This window comes from Equus przewalskii, chromosome 1, assembly GCF_037783145.1.
Source record: "Equus przewalskii isolate Varuska chromosome 1, EquPr2, whole genome shotgun sequence".
NCBI lineage: Eukaryota > Metazoa > Chordata > Mammalia > Perissodactyla > Equidae > Equus > Equus przewalskii.
This window is the reverse complement of record NC_091831.1, coordinates 121,771,204-121,784,756: the sequence shown is the minus strand read 5'-3', so window position 1 is coordinate 121,784,756 and position 13,553 is coordinate 121,771,204. Positions and strand designations below refer to the sequence as shown.

The window sequence follows — 13,553 nt, the reverse complement described above, 5'->3', positions numbered from 1 at the left end:
ACTTTGGCTGCCCAGGGTTCGCGGGTTCTGATCTCAGGTGTGGACCTACACACCGCTGATCAAGCCACACTGTGGCAGCATCCCACATACAAAATAAAGGAAGATTGGCACAGATGTCAGCTCAGTGACAATCTTCTGCAAGCACAAAGAGGAAGATTGGCAACAGATGTCAGCCCAGCGAGAGTGTTCCTCACCAAAAAAATAAATAAGATGTCCCCATAATAGAGAGGCTTACCAGTGAGAAAAGATATTCAAGAGACAGTGGTACCCTCAAAAAAGAGTGATCAGGAACGTGGGCAGAGGGAAAATTTGAATATGGACTGTATTTAAGATGACACAGTTGAATCCAGGTAAGACTTCTTGGATATGATGCTCAAGCAGGAGTATGTGCCTGCTGCAGTGTCTAGGGCTGAAGGTCACGATGTCTGCAATCTACTTTATCACAGGTCAATAATAGCCTGCGTGTGCATGCGAGTGGGTGGAGAGTGAGAACACACGCAAATAGGTAAAATACACTTTGGTGAATATTAGTAAAGAGTATGTGGTGTTCATCATACTATTCTTTTCTGAAGTTTGAAATTTTCTAAAATAAAAAGTTGAGGGTGGAATAAAATACAAAAAGAGGACAGGGAGAAAGAGAGCTAACGTTTTTGGTGGTGTTTTTCAAATTTTTCTAATGATAGAAATCACCTGGACTGCTCATCCCACCCCCCCCCCCCACCTCCCACCCCCACCCCCCCCCATGTGGCGCCTCGCCAAGAGGAGAGCACAGCGGGCTGCACGGCTAGCCAGTGCCCCAGGCGAGCCCTGGCATCATCACGGCCGGGCAGCCCTAATTTATTGAGCACCTGTATGTGCCAGGTGTCCTCTAGGGCCTTTACCTGATTTAGTTTAATCTTCACAACTCCTATGTAGCAAGCACTTCATTTTGTGGCCATTTGATGGATAAATAAATCGAGATTCAGAGAGAATAGATAACTTGGCCAAGGACACACTGCTAAGTGGTAGGGTCTGTCCTGGGTTTTCATTAAGCCTCACTGTGTAATGAAATCAACTGGAACTTTTTTTAAGTGACGTTGGGACCCCCACTCCCACACATTCCAGTCTTTAGTTGCTCGGGGTGGAGACCAGGCGTGGGTATTTGGGTACTACCAGGACAGTCTAGCCGGGGCTGAGAACCGCTGAGAACGGTGCAGCTCACTAACGTGTCTGTGGATCACCTGGGCTCTTGTTGAGCGTCAGATTCTGATTTGGTGGCTCTTTGGTAGGGCCTGAGAGTCTGCAGGTCTAACGAGCCCCCAGGTGGAACTGGTGCTTTGAAAATGAGGCACTTAGCACTTTAAGAAAGTTGCAGGTTTTCTGGTTTTTATTGAGAAGTTGAGCAAGTGACTCCTGAGATTCCTATGAAACAGTCTTCTGTAAAGTTTAGATTCTTGGACTTAATCTACCAGTTTACCCCTTTGATGAGTGAAACATACCAACTCTGAAACTCTTTTACATCTTTGCACTCATGTGTCATACATCATGTAATTTTATCTTTTTAGTTTATTTTTCTGTGAGGAAGATTGGCCCTGAGCTAACATCTGTTGCTATTTTATGTGGGATGCGGTGGCTTGATGAAGAGTGCTAGGTCCACGCCCAGGATCTGAACTTGCAAACCCCAGGCCGCTGAAGTGGAGCGCATGACTGTAACCACTACACCACCAGGTCAGCCCCCTTAACTTTTTAACTAGATAATCTGTGTTATCATTCAGGCATTAATTTGGCCACGTGTAAAAGAAAATCTGACTACTCTGACTTAGGGACTTGTTATTCTTGTTATACAAGAATTCTGGAGGAAGGCAGTTTCTGGCATTGGTTCAGCAACTCAACAGTTTCAGGGCCAGCTTCTCTGCAGTTCTCTTGGCTTCTTCCTCATGGTCACAAGACAGCTGCTTCTGCTCCAGCTATCATGTCCATCTTCAGGGGATGAAGGAGGAAGGACAGCTGCAACTGCATTTGTCTCCATTTACCAAGAAGGCAAACATATTCCTAGAACCACCTCTCCTGGCCAGCAGACTTCCACTTAGATCTCATTGGCCGCAGTAGGGCATGGTCATTTCTAGCTGCAGAGGAATCTGGGCAAACAGAAACAGAATTGTCATAATTAGCTTGGACCAATCAGGATCCGTCATCTGGTGCTGGACACACAGCTGTGCTGGGTGCAGTGGGGGGTTCTGAGAGCAGAGGAGAGGAAGAACATGGGTGAAATAACCAGTGAAGTCTGATCATTGCACCCTTAGCACGAAGTTCTAGACGGCAGCCGTGGAAGTTCAAACACTGCAGTGTCTGCTCATCTTTGGCCTGTTGGGGAGCTACTCCTTAAAATCGGCTTAGGCTGCATAGCTCCCTTTATTTAACAAATATTTATTGAGCACACACTATGTGCCAGGCACTGTTGGGGGCATTGAGGATACATAAGTCCTGTGGACTTTACAAAATACTGTGCAACCTAAAACATTTGCAGACAAGGAGACCCACAAAGGGACCAGTTAGAGTGGATGCAGCCAGGCTTCTGAAATGAACAGCAAGTAAATGGACATCGTATTTGGCTCTCCATTTTCCACTAGCTGGAATGGTGGTGCTGGAAGGATGTTATTTCTGACCAGGCAGTCAGGGAGCCCACACTTGCAGTGCCTCCTCTGTGCAGCATTGTCTACAGCCCTGCAGTGCTCGTCACCACCTTGACAGCTGGGGACCATTCTCTCCATTTTACAGCTGGGAAAACCAAGGCTCAGCCAGATTAGGAGACTTACTCGTGGTCACACAGGTCATAAGTGGTTGAGGAACTTGACCCCGCGTCCATGTAGTTTCAAAGCTTGTGCTTGTCCCTCTGCATGGCGCTGCCCCTCCAAAAGAGTTGCACAAATCCACGTGCAACACAAAACTCCCTTTAAAACTAAACTGAAAGCATAATTTACTCCTTGAGTATGGGTTATACATTACAGCAGATGTTGTTGTTACGTTTGTGGCTTCACAAAGATTCTTTGGCTCTAGATAGAGAGCCCAAGGACAATGGGGGAAAATTCTTTGATGATATCTACACACACACACACACACACACACACATACACACACTATTGCCTCCAGAGAAAATGCTTCAAGGAGCCACCTCTACTTCTATGTCCTGCTTTTACAGGTGGATTCCAAAAACTTGTTCGTCTTAGCCCAGAGTCACTCTTCTTTGGAGGCTGGCCAGGGTAGGAGGGGGACAGAAGCAGTGGGACTCAAAGGATCAAATGTGCTTGAACTTGACACCAACGTCAGCCTCTAGTCTCTCCCCCAGACAGCAGCATTCTTGGCTCCTCACTCCTGAGCCCTGGATGGTCCTGCCTGTCTAACTTTGAGTCTCATCTTTGCCTTGAGGCTCATCTGAGCTCAGACCCATGCCCCTCACACCCGATTCATGCTCTCAGGTAATGACCTAGTTTGTCTTATCTATTACTGTGTAATAAACTAGCCCAAAACTTAGTGGCTTAAAACAACCACCATTTTATTGTTTCTCATGATTCTACGGGTCAGGAATTCAGTCATAGCACACTGGGGACAGCTTGTTTCTTCTCCACGTGTTGTCCACTGAGGCTGGACCATCCAAGATGGCTTCTTCACTCCCAGGTGATGCCTCAGCTGAGACGGCTGGAATGGCTTGCTCAGGGCCCTGTATCTGGGGCCTTAGTTCTCACTGTTGGCCGGATTCCTCGCTTCTCCCCCACGTAGTCTCAGGGCCTTGCCCTCCCCTCACGGCCTCTTCATGTGGTCTCTCCTTATAGCTTGATCTTCTCAAATATGTCAGACAGAGGAGGAAGAGCATGCAAGAGAAAGGAAGAGAAAGCTGCCAGATCTCTTAAGGCCCTGGCTTAGAAGTCCCAGGCATCACTTCTGCCTCATGCTATTGGTCAAGAGTAATCATAGGCGCGCCCAGATTTGAGGGAAATGAAATAAGTAGACCTGTCAGCCTGCTCCTGACCTCTGAGTTCTTTTTGCCAAAGAATTCAGGCATTCTCCCTTGGGAGTTGCTTTATATCACCTGCCTTTATGCCTCCCTAGTCATGACAATCATTCACTCACTTGTTCAACAAATATTTATTGAGCACCTACTCTGAGCCCGACACTCTGCTAGGCACTGAATCTGTAGCGGGATACCAAGTGGAATAAGACTGCCCTCAGAGAGCTTACATCTAATGAGGGAGAGAGAAAATAAAGACATAGACAAGTAATTTATGCGTGGTATGTCAGGTGGTGATATGTGTCATGGAAGACAGCAAGGCTGAGAAGATGGGTAGGGAGGGAGAGGTGGAGATGGGCCAGGAGTTGCAGTTTTAAATAAGATGGTTAGGGGGCGCGAGAACAAGCTGGCCATGTGGAGATCTGGATGAGGGCGTGGGAGGCAGAGGAATGTGTAGGCGCCCGGCCTCAGCTGGAGCACGCACAGAGTTCAGGAACTGCAGAACACGGCGGGGGGCGCAGGGGGTGCGGTCAGACGCCTTGGGAGCCAGGGAAGGACTCTGGTTTCACTGTGAGTGACAGGAGAGGCCAGTCAGGAACTTGGGCAGAGGAGGGACGGGATTTGAGTAAGGCCAGAAGCGGGACATGACAGCTGTGGATTCGTGCACTTGTATTAACTGTGCCCCAAACACTTATTTTCCTGGGTTAAACCATTAGCATTGGAGGCAAGCTGAGAAATGCCATTTCCAGGAAAATGTTGATTTATGAAAGTCCACTTAGCACATTGTAGCAAGAGCCATAAAGCTGAATATACCCTTTCACTGAATAATTCCGTGCCTGGGAATTCATCCTGGGGAGAGAACTTAATAAAACGTGTTTTTCAGGAGTGTTTTCAATAATAAATTTTTTCATTTTGTGTTTTCACATTCATAAAAATATTTTAAAATTAGGCATGAACATATACTCCATTGTCTAGCTGGCTGCCTTGTAGCCCAACATGACCATTGGTTCCAGCACTGGGACCACGTAGTGTTACTTAAGTTGTCATGAGATGAGCTCATACAAGAAGAATGGAGTTGAATTTAGCATTAAAAGGTCTGTTCATGCCAAGCAGAGGCTGAATTATGTCACAGACTCACTATTTGGGGCAGGATATGCAGCAGTGTGGGGAGACAAGAGGGCAAGTTTCTTGTCAGTATCTGCCAAACCCAAAAGATTCTGCGCCATGCAGTTGGTTCCTGTATCCATGTTGTGAGTGGCAGCTGAGTTTCAGCAAACGTTATCTATCTTACCAATGCTGTTGCTTTTGATTCTGTTTTGAAATAGTGTTTTCACCTAATTAGCAATTTCATTTTGATTATATAGTTTTATAAGAGTTATAATCCTATTAGCTTAATTTTTGTAACATTATAATTAAACATTAAATTATTTAATTCGACATTGGAGGTTAGTGAAACAATTATTTTCCTTTAAAAGTTGTCTGAAGGTTACTCAAGTGTGAGCCACACTGGGATAACTAGTAGCTGGAAGCATCATATGGTTCAGAAAAGCCTTTCTGGTGCAGATTCCCTGATCAGCGCTCAGGAGGGGCTGGCGCCCCCTGGCTGCGGCAGGGGCGTGGGATGGCAGGCGGTAGCCTCTGTACCTGCCCAGGCCTCTTCAGGAAGGTTCCCCAGGGCTCCTCCACGAGCAGGTCTTGACAGGTTGGTCTGGCATGGATTCCGGAATGTTCAGTTCATTTATTCTGACCACACTCTGGGGGAAACAACAGGCAATTCTGTGTCCAGAAAGTTGTCTGGCTCCCAGGCTCCAGGCATCCACTTTCTATCCTCACTCAGACTTCCTGCCAGGTGATCTCAGTCATTGTCTTCTGTGCAAGCTCCTCCAAGCAGCCTTCCAGCTTCCCTTCTCTCATGCAGCAAGAAGTCAGCACCCAGCCTCCGCCGCCTGGTCCCGCCTCCGTTCCCAGCGTCTGCCGAGGAAGACAGGTCCTCTCCCGCCAGGCTGGGTTACCCAGTCCTGTGGCTTCCTACTTTCTCCTCCTCCCAATAGTCTAACAAGACAAAGATTCCTGACCAAGTCTCAGTTCAGTAAATATCCTTCCTGCTCAGTGTGCCCCGAACCTTGCTCATCTGGCCTGTGAGACAATCGCCTCTAAAATACAGAAAAACTGAATTCTAGCCAAAAACTGGAGACAGCTCTAACCATTTTGACAAATCATCTCAACAGTTCTTATGGGAACGTAGGAAGTCCTCTTTATAGAACACCGTATATTCTAACACTGAGGTGCCTGCCGTTCAATGATTCAGCTCAACAAATTCAGCATCTATTTCCTGGATGTTGATGACATGTCAGGAGCTCTGACGCACGTGAACCAACGTTATCAGAACAAACCCAGCAGATGTTCTCACAGGGCGAAGCTGCCGCCTCAGTGTCAGACGATGGTCTTGTTGCTCCATCACAGAAGCTCCTCTTTGGTGCTTTGATTAAAAAAACAAAGCTGTGCATTAAACACTGGGTAACATGCCAGGATCCATCACTAAAAGAGTTTACATAGTCTGCCTGTGGTTGTGATTACTAAAAATTCTTTTCTGCAATTTCTAAGAACAAATTCCCAAATTTTCTTGGGCTAGAATTTGGGGGGCAAAACATTCCATGGAGTAGGCAGAGCTTTTCTCATGGAGTAACACCTACATCTTGTGGCCCTTCTGGATATTGCAAGTAGATCAAGCTATCTCTAATCCTGTGACTCTTGGTACAATCATAGATCTTAGAGCTGGGAGACAACTTGAGGGGTCCTCTAATTGCATCCCCTGTCTTCATAAAGGTAAGGTTTATTCCTTCCCCTATTGCATCATTGTAACAGCCCAGAGAGGTTAAGAGGCTCGTCCAAGGTCACACAGCTAAGTAGAGTATCTTATCTGAGGCTCCTGCAACCCTCTTGTCACTTTTTTTTTTTTGAGGAAGATGAGCCCTGAGCTAACATCTGCTGTCAATCCTCCTGTTTTTGCTGAGGAAGGCTGGCCCTGAGCTAACATGCATGCCCATCTTCCTCTACTTTATATGTGGGACGCCTACCACAGCATGGCTTGACAAGCCCTGCCATGTCCGTACCCGGGATCTGAACTGGGGAACCCCAGGCCGCCGAAGCAGAACGTGTGCACTTAACCACTGTGCCACCAGGCCAGCCCCCCTCTTGTCACTTTTTAGGAAGAGGAAATCTTTCCTAAACAAAATCCTCCCAATTATAAAAGTGACGAAAGCAGAGGTGTTGCGGTTGAAGTGACCGAAGGGCCACCCTCGCCAGTGCCTTCACCCAGCACACCTTAACAACCGTGTCTTGTACCAGGGGCTGCTTCCCTGGTAAATCACCATGGGAACATCACTGTGGGAACCTGGGAAAGATCCCTAGGAAAATACCGTTCCATTCTGAGGCAGTTTATTATTTGACCAGTTTCTGTTCTGACCAGACAAATCCCTTTATCAGAATGTAACTCGCTTTCTATCATGATTATCAGCAACTCTTCATTTCTACATCTCTCCCCAGAGAATCTCTAAGTTGATTTGTTTTCAATTGCAAGTCAGATGTTTTCAACCTCCTATGACAACATGGGCCATGGGTGTGACAGCGGCAGGGATGAGGGGTGGCCTGCTCCACGCCAGGCCCCAGCCTCGCTGCGGCGTGTGAGCAGATCGGTCTGATGCAGTGAGATGGGGCAAGAGCAGAGGGCAGGCGAGGAGGAAGCAGCAGCTAACTCTGCCAGGGCACTAGGGGGAGCTTCCATTTACTTACTTGGTCAGTCATTCAACAAATAATTGTCAGGCTCCTTGCAGGTGTCAAGCCCTTAAACAAGATAGACAAGATTTCTGGTCTCACAAAGCTTACGTTCTAGCCAGAGGAGACAGGCCATAAGAACTAAACAAATAGATAAGATGGTTTCTGATTGTGACTGAAATGTGGGGAGGAATGATAGAGTGTCTGATCTGAGGAGAGCTATCTAGCTGGGCCCTGAAGTGTGAGAGAGTTGGCTGGAGGAAGAGCGCAGGGACTCCGGGCAAGCCAACAGCAGGGAAGGACAGGAAGGCGAGCGACAGGGCCAGGCCCTCTGATTCTGAGAGAAAGCTCCAGGGAGCCTCCAGCCGGGCTCTTGGCCTCTTTCTCCTTCCGGGAGGGGGCGCTGATGGTGTAACCCCAACCCAATCCGATGCCGAAACCCGGCATCTTCCTCTCTGAGGCACCCAGCCCCTTCATTCAGCGCCTCAAAAACTACACAGCAGGAGAAAAATGGTCGGTGAAGACACACTTAGCGTGGGAGTCACTGAAGCGAAGCGAAAAAAGAAAAGACAAACTAGAGAGTGCATCCAGAGTCATCAACTGCCTTTTTGGTTTCATTTTTCGTGATATCTGCTTGTGTGTGTATATATATTTTAAATTAACTTTTTATTATGTAAATTTCAATCATAAACAAAATTAGAGATAATAGTTCAATGAAATGCCATGTACCCGTCTCCCATACCAACAACCATCACCTTCCGTTGTTCTCGCTTCATAAACCTCATCCTTCCATTCATTCCTTTTTTTTTTCTGTAGCCTTTAAAAAGCAAATCCAAGACACTGAATCACTTCTCTGGTAAATTACTTCAGAATATGTCTCTAACAGATAGGATTCTTGTTTATTTAAATACAACCACAATAGCTTTGTCATAACAAACATAATTAAAAACAATTTTTTAATGTATTCTAATTGTGTGTGTTTAAACATTTTATTTTTGAAATAATTTCAGATTTCTAGGAAAGTTATTTTAAGTTTCAATGTCTGATTCTAGAGTCTTACCTTACGGTTGTGTCTGGGAATAAAATAATACGTTACAGATTTGGTTAGAAGTTATCTTTGAAAATAGACTGCCAAATAAATAAATGACAAACTGTTCCTTATGCTGAAAAAACAGTATAACATAAAAGACCAGTACAATAATAACACTAATTTCTATTAAACACTGTATTATAGTAAATATAATGATAAATTTAAATATATTTAATTTAACATCAGCAAGAACACCTCTGACTTAGCATAACTACTTTTGTTTTTGTATACAAATGTCATAGGATTTATAGTATTTTGTACCTTGCTGTTTAATCATAACATTTTTCCATCTAACCCATTTCAATGACAGGAAAATAACCATCTTGGAAATGTGCCATAATTTATTCAATTTTGAAAATACACTCAACTCTTTCCAATGCATGGTGACTGAAAACAACATCTTGGCACATCATGGTGTGGCTCGTGTAAGAAATTCTATTAAAGAGCGCGTCTTCCAAACCCCTTTGGAGAGAAGAGGGAGCAGGAGCGGCATGTTGGAAGGCTGCGTTTGGGGAAGGAGCACGCCTTGTTCAGGGTCCACGAGACGTCTGCGGCCAGAGCGTGGAGCAGGGGCAGGAGTGCGGCCAGTCCACACAGGACCCCCCACCCCCACCCCAGAACCATCATGTCTTAGGGAAAATTGCTTTGAGCAGATGCGTTTTCTAAAATGTCATTCTAAAGGACATATCCTTCATTTCTGTGGAGAAGCACTGGATATTCGTTACCTCAATTTAGGATTTCATCAAATTAATAAATGCAGCTAATAAAGAATGTCAGAAAACAAAATTTACTTCAATATCAAAAGTCAAGAAGGAAAATATGCCAAATATTACATTTAAACACTGCTCATCTAAACAGTTCCATCTGGGCAACTTCTCTAAGTCCATGCGCCTGTCATGACGTGGTCTGGAACCGCAAGAATAGACTGCGAGAGACACAGGCAGGGCTGGGGGCTTGAGCCAACACATCTCAGTTAGACCCCCGTGGCATGGGACAGTCAGATTCTCATCGTACACACACTCATGCCTCCACACGCATGTGCACATACACACTCACACGTACACACACACACTCACACGGACACACATGCACACCTACAAGTAGTTCCCACTCATATCTGGTGCAGCCCCAGAGCCATTCCATTAAAAGCGATCAAAGAAGTTTCCTACAGAGTAACCCTTTCACTTTTCTCTATAAGTTTAATGTAGTTTGAATGTAAGAATCTGCCTTTTGTAGAAAAGCTGAGGACAGAAAAGCCAGTTCAAAGTGACTTTGCATGGCCCAGAATTAGCTGCTTTACCCTTGATTTCAACCTTCCTGGAGACAGCATGTGTCTGCAAGAGATTTTCTTTATTAAATGTATGGAGGTGGTTTTTTTAATATGATATTCCCATTTTTTTCTCCCTCACCCTTGGGCAGATATATTCTCCTAACATAACTTTCTTGTCTGCCTGGGTTTGAATCCCTCCTCTGTCACCTGCTACCTGTGTGACATCAGGCAAGTGGCTAAACCTGTCAGTCTTATCTGTAAAAGCTTAATAACTCTCACGCCTACCTGATAGTGTGGTTGTGAGGGTTAAATGAGCTCACACAGAGCAACACTGGGACCTGTGTCTGGCACACAATTTCTTAATAAATATTTCCTAGGATTGTTATAGGTCATATTTATTTCAAATTAGCCAGTCTGATTTAAAAATATGAAAAATCCATATTTTTCTTGATTATAATACAAGTTCATTATTAAACACTCAAACAACACAGAAAAATACAAAGAAGACAATGAAATAGTAAAATTCTCCTTCAGAGAAATCTCTGTTGACCCTTCGAGCATCTGTCCAGATAGTTCCTGAGTCTGCATTCACGTGAAACTGGAGATGATGTTACATGCCTGATGGCCTGGGGCTCCTCACCGACATTTGTCCTGGACAGTGCTTCCTGCATCTGTGAAAACACTCGGTCAACTGTCCCCAGGGAAGCAGGAAATAACATGGCTTAGGCCAACGGTTCTCATACAAGGGCGATTTTGCCCCACAGGGCAACATTTGACAATGTCTGGAGACATTTTTGATTGTCACAGTTGGAGAGAGGAAGGTGCCACTGGCGTCCAGTGGGTAGAGGCCAGAGATGCTGTTAAACATCCTACGTGCCCAGGACAACCCCATGACAAAGAATTATCTGGCTCCAAATATCAATAGTGCTCAAGTTGAAAAACCCTGCCTTAGGTCATTTCATTTCTAAGAGGTAATAAATATTATTAACAGGAGAGTCAGGCAGCTAGAATATACTGGTAGGGTTGTCCTGTCGTTAAACTTTTCTACTTCTGTGCTGGTTTCCCAATAGCTCCCCACCCCGTCCTGCCCTCACTGCCGGTCCTCCCCCACCTTCCAGGGCTCCCGCAGGCCCCCCACTGAAGGCTTTACACCTGGCAGAGCGAGGCAGGGCCCCCCTGTGGCTGCAACTGTTGTGACTGGCCAGGCTCAGGGCTCACCAGCTGTTGGAGATTCGGGCCCTCCCCGTGGGTAACGAGGGGGAGAAACCTGAGCAGGAGAAGCTTTTCCTTCTCACCCACATAAACACTTAACAACTTCTTCATAAATATTTCGTATTATTATTGGTAATATTTGTTTCAAATTAGCAGTTCTCTTTTTTAAAAAATGAAAAGAGCTTTGTTTTATCCTGATTATAATTGAGATGCATATTCATTATTAAACATGCAAACAAAACAGAAAATTTTCTGTTTGTGGTGAGAATGCCTGCCCATGGTGTCTTGGAAGCGCTCTGCTGGAGAGGGGAGAAGCCCCTCTCAGGACCAGGACAAAGAAGAAGTCACATCAGGGATGGTTCCCTGTCAGTCGACTTGACACAGGGAGAAAGGGGCCCCCAAACGGGGAGCAGCAGATTGGATGTGTCCTGGACAGACTGCCTTGTGTCTGCCCGTCCCAGGAGGGGGTGGGAGCCTCTGCAGTTCTGCTCAGACCTTTAGAGGGTTCTAGGAGAAAGACTTCAGTAGTCAAGGGCTGGGAAAACTGTGTAGGGAACACATCTGATGACTTCTAAATGTTATCTTGAAAAGAATATAAAGAGGCTTTGTTGAGAAACTTTCCTGCTGCTGTCAGCCTCTTGGAGCCCTGAACCTTCCACTCACTGCTCTAGAAAAAGAAACTGTTGATTCATTTAGGTCCTGCCGAGGAGAAAGGGGTCCCATGATCTTTGGTGAGAAATTTCCCTGAGACACATAAAATCAGACTGCGTGGGCTGGTTTGTAGCTGGCTTGGAAGTTGAAACACTGTGGGCACGTCTCCATGTAAATGAATTCGGGAACACCACCATTTGCAGCAGCTGCATAGTGTTCCACTGTAGGGGTGGATGCTTTTTTTAGCCAGTTGTCTACAGATGGGTGGTTTACTAAAATTGCTGCAGGGAACAGTCATATTATGAAATCTTCGTGAAATTTTCCATGGGATAGTTTCCCGGAAGTGGAATTGTTGGGTCCTGAGCTCCAGAGCCCACATGCTCACCATTAGCTGTGCTTGCTCAGAGACAGTGAAGACCCTTGGGTGGGGGAAAAAGAGAGAATTTTTAAGAAATCCCAGAAGACATGTTCCCGGGACTAAATGCTGTGAACGAGGCTTGCCCAAAACTGGAAGCCTGTGGCTGCTGGAATGGGAGCCATGGCCATCCAGCCCAGCCAACCTGACTGGCAGCTGGGTCATCCCAGGAGCCACTCCCTCCTCCCTATGGGAGAACCCAGGTCATCTCTCAGGCCTGGGACCTAGTGACACAGGGTATGACAGGCCCTAGACAGGCTGGGGCAGCGGGCTTTACCTGCCAGGGTCTTAGGGTCCACAGGGAAGTCAGTTCTGCAGCCTTTATCATGCACCCTCATCCCCGCCCACCCCATCCCCTGGCTCCCTCTACCCCGCCCCAGACCTCCAGAGAGTCAGAAGGAAGTTGCTGACCTGTCCCCTGGGGGAATAATTGTATTAGTGATAAGGTGGCCTCTGGCTTCGTCAGCAGATTCAAGGCTTTGGGCTGAGTAATCCTTTGGCGTCTGCCCCAGCAGCTGGTCACAGATCGGGCGAGACCCCCTGCCCCCAGCCCTGCTGGGCTGTCATCCTTTCCCCCAGCACAGTCACGGCTCTGGCTGGGCCTGACCTGCCAAAGAACCGAGGGCCCTGGTAAGAGAGGAGCTTGGCTGGGATCAAAATGATATGAGGAGTCGACATAACCAAGTCAAAACAAACAGCGTAAGAACAGGCAGGTTAAACACTGCTGGTGTCTTTTATTCCAATGGATTTATTTTTTGCCATCCTAAGTAATACAGACCCACCATAGACTATCAGGGCAATAAGGACAAGTTGAAAATGAACGTCTGTCTATTAAGTGCCTTGTGACCCACACGCCCAGCTGACCTGAAACTCTGAACCTGGTCCCCAGAGCCCTCCATTGACTGAGGAGAGAAAGTTGACCTGGAATGAGGTCCAAGATTAAGGACAAGATCTGGCCCTGGAGGTGCCTCTAGAAGGACAGCAGGTAGACTGAGGAGTCAAGGCAGACAGCCTGGAGGAGGTGAGCCTTGAACAGGCCTGGAAAGACGGGAAGGATTGGGTAGATAGAGCAGGAGCGGCAGGCAGCTCAGATGGAGAACAGCAGAGAAAAAGCAGCCAGGGCAAATGAGTCCCCTCTTTGTCCGCTTCCCTGCTT

General features: G+C 46.5%; 1 long non-coding RNA gene across 1 annotated transcript; it reads right to left on the bottom strand.

Annotated features, from left to right (window-relative positions):
* Positions 1-10,498: 10,498 nt before the first annotated feature.
* On the bottom strand, positions 10,499-13,024 carry LOC103550708 (uncharacterized). The gene is made up of 2 exons (XR_544864.2): positions 12,809-13,024; positions 10,499-12,401 (listed from the first exon to the last, which is right to left on the bottom strand). It is a non-coding gene; the product is annotated as an uncharacterized lncRNA (long non-coding RNA).
* Positions 13,025-13,553: the final 529 nt, after the last annotated feature.